The sequence below is a fragment of the Schistocerca cancellata genome, chromosome 2 (assembly GCF_023864275.1).
Source record: "Schistocerca cancellata isolate TAMUIC-IGC-003103 chromosome 2, iqSchCanc2.1, whole genome shotgun sequence".
Lineage (NCBI taxonomy): Eukaryota > Metazoa > Arthropoda > Insecta > Orthoptera > Acrididae > Schistocerca > Schistocerca cancellata.
Window position 1 is genome coordinate 1,054,831,817 of NC_064627.1, and position 13,193 is coordinate 1,054,845,009.

The following is a 13,193-nucleotide window of genomic DNA, read 5'->3' on the forward strand; positions in this document are numbered from 1 at the left end:
GGCCAGAGCACACACTTCAGCACTGAAATGGAGAGAAGACACTATTATGTACTTTCCTGAACACCATAAATGGTTCCACTAAGCCAACATTAACGTGGGTGACCATCAAGGAGAAGCCCAGATCAAATGGGAGGCAACCAGCTGCTGGTCTATTGAAAAATATACATTTCCAGTGAAATCTGAGACATACAGCACAATGGTGAAACATTTACCCAGGTGCCCACTATCACCATCCAGGTTCCAGTCTACTGTCATCACAGTGCTACACTGACAGGAACAGCTGCCTCTTACTTTCTGGCAGGGAAGGATTTTAGAACTGTTCCTTTTTGATGTGAGGGCTGGATTGGACACTTCCTGCACCTATTGACACAAGGCTCCTGGTCATGACAAATGTATTAATCCATGATATGGCACCTCAAAGGAACAATTAAAGTAATCCTCCTCGGCCTGTTCAGCTGAATTTAGCAGATACAAAACTTCCCCAGCTTTGACATTTAGTCCCCCTACAAGTATCACAGAAATCCTCAACAAACTGCACTGGGAGACATTACAAAAAAGCTGTTGTGCTTCACTGTTTCCATTCCAAAATGAGACAGGGAGCTAGCTATAGCTTGCTATAACACACACATCACATGATGACAATTGTAAAATTAGAGACATTTAGGTGGATAAAGCCCTGTCAACAGTCTTTCTTCCTCTGCACTACCCATGCATGGAATACGAACCAGGGGGCAAAATGAATCTCATAAAAAATGCACCCTCCAGCAAACACCACATGCTGTGTTGCAGAACATAGATGCAAATACTGTCTTGGAAAAACGCGAGACAAATACTACTTCTGCAGTCAGTGAAGAACTATTCTTGTCCAAGTAGTTATCATTGCTTTGCTCCCACAGGATGCATAGGAAGTACTTAGAAGCGAATAGTGAACCATTGCTTCATCTGGATTTGTGAGCCCATAGAGATCTCCCATGTCACTTTCACCTTGGATTCCTCTCCCATTGTTTGTTTGGGTATCATGTAGGGAAAGCCCTGTTGGACTGGCTTCAAGAGGATAACAGTGTCCCTCAAGACAGTGCCCTCACATTACCATCTTTGCTGTTCTACATCTACATTTACACTCCGCAAGCCACCCAACGGTGTGTGGTGGAGACACTTTACGTGCCACTGTCATTACCTCCCTTTTCTGTTCCAGTCGCATATGGTTCGCGGGAATAACGACTGTCGGAAAGCCTCTGTGCGCGCTCGAATCAGTAGCCTTACTTTCACTGTCAACACACCACTGATGCTTTTTCTATATTTTGCTCCTCCTTTAACTTCGCAATAGTGACGTACCAGTTCCAGCTGATGGAGCTGTGGATCCAGCTTTCAGATGTTCAACATTTTTAACTCACAGTTTCAGCACTGAAACATACCACTCTGAAACTGAAATAGATTGTGAGATTCTTTGGCATCTTGTTTGATTATAAACTCATGTTACCACACCTCACAGAACAAAAACCAGGTCCCTCAGTGCACTTAATAAATTGAAAAGCATTAGCTACAAATCCTGGGGTGCAGATAGATCTTGTCTTGGGGTGCAGATAGATCTTGTCTCCTCCAGTTTCATAATGTTTATGTGTTGTTCATGTTCAGTGGTGGGTGCCAGGTGAAGGACAAGCAAGCCATAGAAGTCCAGATGCTGTGAATAATACAGCTGGCTGCAAATGATTACTAGATCCCAGACACCAAAATTCTGTGCTGACATTGCTGCCACCACCCACCTAACTGCAGCTCCTTATGAAGCAACAATCTACAATACACATACTCCGCTAGCTAATGTACAGTGCATGGTGTGTGTGTGTGTGTGTGTGTGTGTGTGTGTGTGCGTGTGAGGGGGGGGGGGGTTACTTTGTACCATTCCTAGTCATTCGCTTTCCTGTTCCAGCAGGGAGCAGTGTAAAAAGACTGCATGTATGCCTGCATACAGTCCCTTATTTTTTCATTATGCCCCATATGTGAGATGTGCTCTGGAGGCTATAGAATCATTCCTCAATCTGTGACAAATGCTGGTTCTCTAAACTCCCTCAACAATCTTTCAAGAAAAGACCATATGCTTCCCTCAACAGATTCCCTCATCATCATCATCATCATCATCATCATAATTTAAGACTGATTATGCCTTTCAGCGTTCAGTCTGGAGCATAGCCCCCCTTATGCAGTTCCTCCATGATCCCCTATTCAGTGCTAACATTGGTGCCTCTTCTGATGTTAAACCTATTACTTCAAAATCATTCTTAACCAAATCCAGGTACCTTCTCCTCGGTCTGTCCCGACTCCTCCTACCCTCTACTGCTGAATCCATGAGTCTCTTGGGTAACCTTGCTTCTCTCAATTGGTCCTCAACTAATACTCGCACTTTTCTTTCAACAATACCTGAGAAGATTTTACCCACAACACTGATTAAAGAGATACCTCTGTAGTTGTTACAATCTTTTCTGTTTCCATGTTTAAAGATTCCCTTCATAGAATATTTCGAACACACTCCTGTACTGATGAAAGCAACTTGTAACAAATCTTGCAGCATGCTTTGAATGGTTTCAGTACCTTCCATTCACTCACTCCACACATCACGTTCCTTTAATTAACATTCCAAACACTTAAGCAGTACTTGAGAATGGGTCACACAAGTGCACTATAGTGTCCAAAAAGAGTAGTCCACTATTCACCTTCATTACAACAGACCTTATGTGTTTGTTTCACTTCACTGCCTTAAGCAACATTATGCCTAGATGTTTAATTGGCATGACTGAGTCAAGCAGCACAAAATTAACACTGTATTTGAATATTATGGGAATGTGTATGCTATCCATCTGCATAAACTTACATTATCCACATTTAAAGTATGCTGCCATTCATTTCACCAAATATAAAGTCTGACCAAGTCATCCTGAATCTCCTGACAGACATTCAATTACTTTGCTACACACAGCACCATTATTATAAAATAGTCTCATACTGCTGCTCACTATTTTCACCAGGTCTTTTATGTATGTGGAAAACAGGAGCAGCCCTATCACACTTTCCTGAGGCAATCATATTTGGCACATACACACAGAGAGAGAGATCTGTTTTCAACGAAGGCCTTGTTGGCTGAAAGCTCACTTTCTGACAGTCTTCTTGCTGTGCCTATCTGCGACTCAGCATCTCCACTATATGGTGAGTAGCAACTATCCTTTTCATAATATTGTTTGTGGCCTTCTTTTTTTTTTCAGGGCACAAAAACAACTAGGGTTATATGTACCCGTGTCAGAACCGTAGAACATTAAGGAAAAAAAAAAAAGAGTTAAAAATGACTACACGTTAAACTCAATCGACATAAGGAAAGACATCTATGAACAGGGACTTGGAGAAAGGTCCATAAAATACACCATAGAGAAACAGAGATCCTGAACTGAAGATTAATTGTCCTTCACCATATTCCTGTGACAGATAAAAAGTAATATGCAGCAGACAGACCATGTGTCATTCGCTAAAACGGCCGATGTCTCGGACAGTAAACATAAATGAGAACGTAAGTCATTAGAAAAAGGGCAATCCGTCACGAAATGGTGAACCGTCAGAGGTTGAAGACAATGAGCACATAGTGGTGGGGGAGCATCACTTAACAAATGGTGATGACTAAAAAGACAGTGCCCAGTATGCAACCTATCTCCTCATGGCAAGAGGGCCAAGAGGAGATTGCCCAAGCCGATGGAATAGTCTTAATTCCTTGGAGCTTGTTCCCTTGAAGGGAGGACCAGTGGTGATGACAAAGTGACACCAGCAGCTGACAGAGGGCTACACAAATATCAATGGAGGGACTGGAAGAACTAGCGGGCCAAGGGATGAGTACTGCAGTCGTGGCAGCAACGTCAGTGGCCTCGTTTCCCATCAGACCGACATGACCAGGAACCCACATAAACATCACAGTGGCTGCATCAAGAATGAGCAAGTGACAGCTTTCCAGTACCCGTTGCACTAAGGGATGGATGGTGTAGAACACACTGAGGCTCTGAAGGGCACTGAGAGAGTCAAAGCAGATGATGCAATTGAAAATCCTGTGTTGCCAGATGTACTGCATGGCCTGATACAGGGCAAAGAGCTCTGCTGTAAATACTGAGCAGTGTTCTGGAAGCCAATACTGAAAAACTTCAGTGCTAATGGCGAAGGCACGCCCAACACCATGGCCAGTCCGAGAGTCATCAGTACACACAAAGGTACTATCATGAAGTTCCGTGGGAAGGTCATGAAACTTAAGGCAATAGAGTGGGGCTGGAGTAGCGTCTTTAAGAAGTGAATGTAGGCCAAGGTGGACACAGGCCACCACACAAAGCCTAGGTGGTGAAGGGTTCACACCCATCACGAAAGTAGCAGATAGTGTGAAGTTAAGCTGCTGGAGCAGGAGACGAAAGCAAACTCCAGGAGATAACAGAGAAGAGGGATGTGCCCCATACTGGTGATCTAATGCATCATCAAAGAAGGATGTGTAGTACAGGTGGCCAGGCATGGGAGACAAATGGCACATGTATCTGCAGAGGAGAACATCATGGTGGTATGACAGCAGTAGTTCGGCTGTTTCGGCATAAAGACTCTCAACCATGCTAGTGTAAACAGCACCAGTGACCAAACAGACGCCACAATGGTGGACAGTATTGACATGGCGTAAGAGGGACGGACATGCAGATGCATAAATCAAACATCCATAGTTTAGTTTTGAACAGGGGGCTTATACAAATGAAGGAAGGTGCTCTGATTCGCTCCCATGGCATTATCGTTGTGCACACTGAGGACAGTGAGGGATCGCGTACAGCGGGCTGCCGGGTAATACACATGGGAGGATCAAGAAAGTTTCCTATCGAGCATGAGCCACAGAAATTTCGTAGTTTCATCAAATGGAAAAGCAACAGGCGCAAGACATAAAGACGCTGGAAGAAACCAACTGTGCCACCATAAGTTCATACAAATGGTTTTGTAAGTGGAAAAGTGAAAGCCATTGTCGATGCTTCATGAGTAAAGACCACTGATACATTCCTGAAGATGCCGCTCAAGAAGACAAGTCCATGGAGAACTGCAACAGATGGCAAAATCGTCAACAAAAAGACAGCCGGAGATGCCTGGTGGCAGACAGGCCATAATAGGGTTAATGGCAGTAGCAGAGAGGACGATGCGCAGGACAAAACCCTGAGGCACCCAGTTTTCCTGGATGAAGGTGTCTGACAAGGCAGAACCGAAACATACCTTGAAAACTCTCTTTCATTAATTCGTGAAGGAAATGGGGCATGCGGCCACGGAAGCCCAACATGTAGAGAGTATGGAGGATATAGTCCTGGAGCAGGTGTCATATGCTTCCTCCAAATCAAAAAACATGGGCGCAGTTGGGTATTTCCACAGAAAACCATTCATGACATGACTGCAGAACAGAGCACTTGGAATCCACACTGCAGAGGTTAGTAAATTGCAAGATTCGAGCCACTGTACCAGCTGGGCATGAATCATATATTCCATCACCCTGCAAACACAGCTGGTGAGAGAAATGGGGTGATAACTAGAAGGAAGACGTTTGTCCATGTGGCGCTTAGGTATGCGTTTGACAGTGGCTTCACACCAGTGTCTGGGAAACGTGCCCTCTGCCCAGATGTGATTGTATGTATGAAGGAGAAAATGCTTGCCTGTAATAGAAAGGTTCTGCAATATCTGAATATGAACACTGTCCAGCCCTGGGACAGAGGACCATGATGAAGTGAGAGCATGGTCTAGCTCCCTCATTGTCAAGGTGGCATTGCAGCACTCATGATTCTGAGAATGGAATGGTATTCTCTAAGCCTCCTCAACTTGTTTCCAATGGAGGAAGGCAGGATGATCATGGGTGGGGCTCGAAATGTCTGCAAAATAGCAGCCCAAGGTACCGGAGAAAGCAGTAGGATCCACTATGACATCATCTGCCACTGTCATGCCGGAAATTAGAGAATGGGTTGGTCCCAGATAGCCGTAGGAGGTTGGCCCACACCACAGAAGACAATGTGCAACTATTCAAAGAACTAGTAAAGGAAATCCAGCTAGCTTTTCTGCTATCCTGAAGAAAGCAACGACACTATGCAGGCAACTGTTTTTAACAAATGCAGTTGGCCATCTCAGGGTGGCGGTTAACAACGCGGACCACACGCGAAATGCGTTGCGGCATGCCTCAGTCAGGGACGTGGCACAGCAAAGAGGAAGTGCTAGGAATGGAACATTCTGCAATGGTAAGGATAATGTTTGTAAGATATTCTATCTGGTCATCACAAATGGGGAAATGTTGTACATCGAAGATCACCAGGGAGGAGTAAAGCCTCCAGCTACCCTTAGAAAGCTGCCATTTGGGTGTGCAAGTAGGTGGGACACAAATTAGCAATCAGATAGCACACTGGAAGTGGCCACTCATTTGTGTGTCAGAGAGAATAGACCACTCGAGATGATGGGCGAGCTCAGCAGTGCAGAAGGTTGGTTGGTTGGTTTGGGGAAGGAGACCACACAGCGTGGTCATCGGTCTCATCGGATTAGGGAAGGATGGGGAAGGAAGTCGGCCGTGCCCTTTCAGAGGAACCATCCCGGCATTGGCCTGGAGTGATTTAGGCAAATCACGGAAAACCTAAATCAGGATGGCTGGACGCGGGATTGACCCGTCGTCCTCCCGAATGCGAGTCCAGTTTCTAACCACTGCGCCACCTCGCTCGGTGGCAGTGCAGAAGGAGAGGTCCAAATGGGAATAGGTGTGAGTGGAGTCGGAAAGGAACATGGGTGCTCCTCTGTTATGGCAGACGAGATTAAGAAGACTGAGGTCAGCCAAGAGGGCACCTCTCTGGCAGGTTCTGGGCGAGCCCCAAAGGGGATGGTAGGTATTAATCACTGAGCAGCAGAAACGGGTGATGGAATTGCCCAATAAGCTGGAGGAAGTCTGCCCTGGTGACACCAAATGAGGAAGGTATGTAAACGGTACAAAGTGGAAAGGTCAGTGAGGAAGGAAAACAAGGACTGCAACAGCTTGAAGCTGGGTAGTCAGGGAGTGGGTTGATCCATTGGAGGAGAGCCATAACAAGGAAAGGGAAAGAGAGATAAATGAAGATGTGCCACCTCGGCGGACACTCAGTGCCAGCCTTTGAAGACTCACTGCTAAAGGGTGCAGAGGCTGGAGGATCCTGCCCATGAGATCTACAGAGGCATCAGCAGTCTCCCTCTGTCGGTCTATGGAGGTCCAGGGAAGAAAAATGTTTGCAGGTGCACACCGGCAACATGGAGGTCGGCCGGATGAGGGTTTCACGTGGCAGCACCATCGAAGAGGATCTCTGAGTCAGCGAAGGAGAAGACCGTATGACTTTGTTTGACTTTTTGGAGCCTTTCCAGTTGGCAGAGGAAGACTCAGATGTTTGTTGGCTGGAGGGACGTAGGAAGTCTCCACAGTAGTATTCCTTGTGTCCTTTCTGGCCTGCCAGTTGTGTAGCAGGTGACTTCACCCAATGAAGCGAAAGTTTGGTGGCTTGTTACACATGTGGACAAGGAGACGTTGATGCTGCCATGACACTGGGCGATTTTATAACCACGATGCTGAATTTGCGGTCGCATGTTTGCATGGCCATGTCCTTCGTGGAGTGAGATGTAACAAGAACAGTACTGTAAGTGCCACATGGTAGAACGCATGGTTTCCAAATAGCCAACAACTTGCGAGTGACCGGTTAAAAAATGGTTCAAATGGCTCTGAGCACTATGGGACTTAACATCTGAGGTCATCAGTCCCCTAGAACTCAGAACTACTTAAACCTAACTAACCTAAGGACATCACACACATCCATGTCCAAGGCAGGATTTGAACCTGCGACTGTAGCAGTCTTGCGGTTCGAGACAAGTGCCTAGAACCGCTCGGCCACTTGAGCTGGTGCAAGCGACCGGGTAAGCCACTTTTTCCTTCACGCAGATCTCCTGGACAGCCTGCTCATTGATATATTTGGGACGATCTTGGGAGGAGGCAGCACGGTCGCCACTGCAACTGATAAAGCGGGGAGAAGGAGGCGAACAATCACCCTCGTCAGCATCCCTACCACAGGTTAGACATTTGGCCGGGTGTCAGCAGGACATTTGAGTGTGGTTGTAATGATGACACTGACAGCAGTGCACCGGGTTCGGAATGTGTAGTCAGACTGTGGTAACTTCATAGCCTGCTTTGATCTTTGACAGAAGCACCACTCTATCCAAAGTGAGAAAAAGACTGTGTGTGGGCACTAAGAATGCATCTACCTTTTTCATCACCAAATAGACTGCAATGATAAATTGATCAGAGCAGTACATTTGTATTTCTGCCTAGTGTACATAACACCACAGGAAGAATTCAGCATTTGATGAGCCTCGACACAAACAGGATAGCTTTGGAGGAGTGAAGCTGCAAGTAGTTGTTGTGCTTGAGAATCAGAAGCAGTCTCCAAAAGCAAACTTCCATTTCATAAACGAGAGCAGGATTTCATAGGGCCAGCTATTGCATCAACACCTTTCTAAATAATAAGTGGATTTACCATAGCAAAAGAGTGACCGTCTTCAGCTGGAACCACAAGGAACTGTGATGCAGCTGGAAGGGTCTTTGAATCACTAGCCACATTCCGTTTACGTTTGTTAGATGTTGACTGTGAAGAAGATGATGGCTCTTTGCGAGAAAATCCCGGTGTCTCCAATGGCAAGCAACTTCCCTCAGAAGGGGGCACACCTGCCTTACATGATTGTCCACAACTCAGGTCACATTTCTCAGATACCTTACAGAGGGACCAATCAGCAATTTGAGAAGGGAGCAGCTCAGGAATCATCTCTTCCTGGGTCTGGCTTATACCAGGGGCTAAGTGTGAACCCTACCTGTAAACCCAAGATCTGGGAATTACGCATTACCCAGTCACGTGTTATGCTTCAGACAAGTGGGCTAGGCTTCAGGAGGACACAGGGAGGAAGAAGAAAAAGGGGAACCTCAAATGCTGAAGTGGAGGAAGGATAGAAGAAGGGGGACAAAGAAATAAAAATGGAATGAAAAACACTGGACAGACTGTTCTGATATCATCTTCTGAATATGCAGAACACATTTCCAAAAACATCCCAGACATGTTCTCCAAGGGAGGGGATAAAGAATAGCAAGAGGATAGACATGCACCACAGAAGGGAAAACGCTTTCGTTTGGTAAGTTACATCATCTTTGTTTTTAGATATATTTTTCCCACGTGGAATGTTTCCCTCTATTATATAAATATTGATTTACTATTAGATACTGTGTACATCAACAAACTAACAGCCTGCTTTTAGTCCTTAGAGCAAGAATTGAAAGGAAAAAGATGCATGTTCATTCTTGATGATAATCACTTCATTAACAATGGTAACTGCATGTTGTTGAGATGGTGGTTGTTTTCGTCTTCAGTCCAAAGAGTGGTTTGATGCAGCTCTCCATGCTACTCTATCCTGTGCAAGCCTCTCCATCTCTGAGTAACTAATGCATCATACATCCTTTTGAATCTGGTTACTGTATTCATCTTACTAAATTGGTAATCCCTTGATGTCCTACCAACCAATCCCTTCTTCTAGTCAGGTTGCCTCACAAACTTCTCTTCACCCCAATTCTGTTCAGTACCTCCTCATTAGTTATATGATTATCCATCTAATCTTCAGCATTCTTCTGTAGCACCACATCTCAGAAACTTCTACTCTCTTCTTGTCTAAACAGTTTATCATCCATTTTTCACTTCCATACATGGCTAAACTCCATACAAATTCATACTCGATGTTAACAAGTTTTTCTTCTTCAGAAATGCTTTTCTTGCCATTGCCAGTCTACACTTTATATCCTTCCTAATTTGGCCATCATCAGTTATTTTGCTTCCCAAGCAGCAAAACTCATTTACTACTTTAAATGACTCATTTCCTAATGTAATCCCCTAAGCATAATCTGATTTAATTTGACTACATTCCATTATCCCCGTTTTGCTTTTGTTTATGTTGATCTTATATCCTTCTTTGACGGTACTGTCCATTCCCTTCAAGTGCTCTTCCAAGTCCTTTGCTGTCTCTGACAAAATTACGTCATCAGCAAATCTCAAAGTTTTTAGTTCTGCTTCCTGCACCTTAATTCATACTCCAGATTCCTCTTTTGTTTCCTTTACTGCTTGCTCAGTATACAGATTGAATAACATTGGGGATAAGCTACAACCCTGTCTCACTCCCTTCTCGACCACTGCTTCCCTTTAGTGACCCTCAAATCTTATGACTGCCACATAGTTTCTGTGCCAACTGTAAATAGCCTTTCACTCACTGTATTTTACCCCTGCTACCTTCAGAATTTGAAACAGAGTATTGCAGGCAACATTGTCAAAAGCTTTCTCTATGTCTACAAATGCTATAAATGTAGGTTTATCTATCCTTAAACTATCTTTTATCAGAAGTCGTAGGGTCAGTATTGCCTCATGTGTTCCTACATTTCTCCAGAATCCAAACTGAGCTTCCCAAAAGTCAGCTTCTTCTGTAAAGGAATTATGTTAGTATTCTGTAACCATGACTTATTAAATTGATAGTTCAGTAATTCTCACACCTGTCAGCACCTGCTTTCTTTGGAATTGAAATAACTATATTCTTCTTGAAGTCTGGGGGTATTTCACCTGTCTCATACATTTTGCTCACCAGGTGGAAGAGTTTTGGAGTTTTGTCATGGCTGGCTCTCTCAGCGCTATCAGTAGCTCTAACGGAATGTTGTCTACTCCCATGGCCTTGTTTCAACTTAAGTCTTTCAGTGCTTTGTCAAATTCTTCATGCAGAATCATATCCCATTTTCATCTGTGTCTTCTTCCATTTCCATAACATTGCCCTCAAATACATCTCCCTTGTATAGAAACTCTATGTGCTACTTCCACCTTTCTGCTTTCCATTCTTTGCTTAAGACTGGTTTTCCATTTGAGCTCTTGATATTGATACAGGTGGTTCTCTTTTCTGCAAAGGTCTGTTTAATTTTCCTGTATTCAGCATTTGTCTCATCACTATTGATATATGCTTCTGCACCTTTACATTTGCCCTCTAGCCATTCTTGCTTAGCCATTTTGCACTTCCTGCATATCTCATTTTTTTTTTTTTTTTTTAAATCAGGTATTCCCTTTCATCTGCCTCATTTATTGCTTGTTTATATTTTCTCCTTTAATAGATTAAATTCAATATCTCTTGTGTTACCCAAGTATTTCTACTAGCCCTCATCTTTTTCATACCTGGTCCTCTGCTGCCTTCACTATTTCATCTCTCAAAGCTACCCATTCTTCTACTGTATCCCTTTCCCCTGTCCTTGTCAACCATTGCCTAATGCTCCATCTTAGACTTTCTTCAACGTCTGGTTCTTTCAATTTATCCAGGTCCCATCTCCTTAAATTTCTGCCTTTTTGCAGTTTCTTCAGTTTTAATCTGCATTTCAAAACCAATAAATTGTGATCAGAGTCCACATCTGACCCTGGAAATGTCTTACAATTTAAAACCTGGTTCTGAAATCTCTCTCTTACCATTATATAATAATCTGAAATATTCTGGTGTCTCCAGGTCTCTTCCACATATGCAACCTTCTTCCATGATTCTTAAACCAAGTGTTAGCTATGATTAGATTATGGTCTGTGAAAAATTCTACCAGACAGCGTCCTCTTTCATTCATTTCCCCCAGTCCATATTCACCTACTACTTTTTTCTCTCTTCCTTTTCCTACTATCGAATTCCAGTCCCCCATGTCTATTAAATTTTTGTCTCCATTAACTATCTGAACAATTTCTTTTATCTCATAATACATTTCTTCAATCTCCTCCTCATATCCGGGGCCAGTTGGCATATGAACTTGTACTACTGTGGTGAGTGTGGGGTTCGTTTCTATGTTGGCTACAATAATGGGTTCAGTATCCTCTTCATAGTAGCTTACCAGTGTTCCTATTTTGTTACTCATTATTAAACCTACTCCTGCATTATCCCTATTTGATTTAGTATTTATAACCCTGGATTCACCTAATCAGAAATCCTATTCTTCCTATTCTTTCTAACTTACCTGCCCGATTAAGAGACCTGACGGTCCATGCTACAACCCGTAGAATGCCAGTTTTGTTTCTTCTGATAACGACATCCTCCTGAATAGTCCCCACCCGCAGATCCAAATAGGAAACTATTTTATCTCCAGAATATTTTACCCAAGAGGGTGCCATTCTCACTTAACCATACAATACAGCTGCATACCCTCGGGCGAAAAATTATGGCTGTACTTTTCCCTTGCTTTCAGCCAATGACAGTACCAGCACGGCAAGGCTTTTTTGGTTGATGTTGCAAGGCCAGATCAGTCAATCATCCAGACTGTTGCCCCTGCAACTACTGAAACAGCTGCTGCCTCTCTTCAGAAGTGACTTATTTGCCTGGCCTCTCAACAGATACCCCTCCATTGTGGTTGCATCTAGGGTATCTGTATTGTTGAGGCATGCAAGCCACCCCACCGATGGCAAGGACTATGGTTCATAGGGGTGATGTGGGGGGAGGAGGCAAGTGGCACAATAAATGGTTTTTTTTTAATTTCTGGAAGAGTGCTGATTATGTCAGCATTTACTCTCCTACATACCTACCCACTGTGGAGACCAATCTTATCATTTAGGGTTTCGTACATCATTTTCAGCAACAGTTTTTGAAAAATGACGATGTGAAGAAATAGCACACTAGTTGTATTAAAAATTGATTTTTAACGCAACTGAGATAATGTTTCCTCACATCAGAAATCTTGTTTCTCTGTTCACACTGCCACCACTCAGTGAAGTTGAACTTCTTCCTTGTACCACCGACACTTGCTTCACATTGTAGAAGAAAAAGACTGGATGTGAAGAGAGCTGAAGAAGTAGTAAGACTCCTTCACACAGTGAAAGTAAAACTATGTTCTACTACAATTTCAAAAGCACAGTTTCAAATATTTACCAGAAATTGTGAAAGAAATATAAAATATCAGCACTTAGTATTGCCACTTCGATATCGAAATATCCGAGAAAAAGATATTGTGGATAAATATTGATATTTTTTTGAAAAAGTATTGATATATCGATATTTTATAAACAGCCCTACTTCAAACCACCTGCATGCCTTCATGCTTGATGGTTTCCCCTAAGGCTATGTCACCTTTCAGC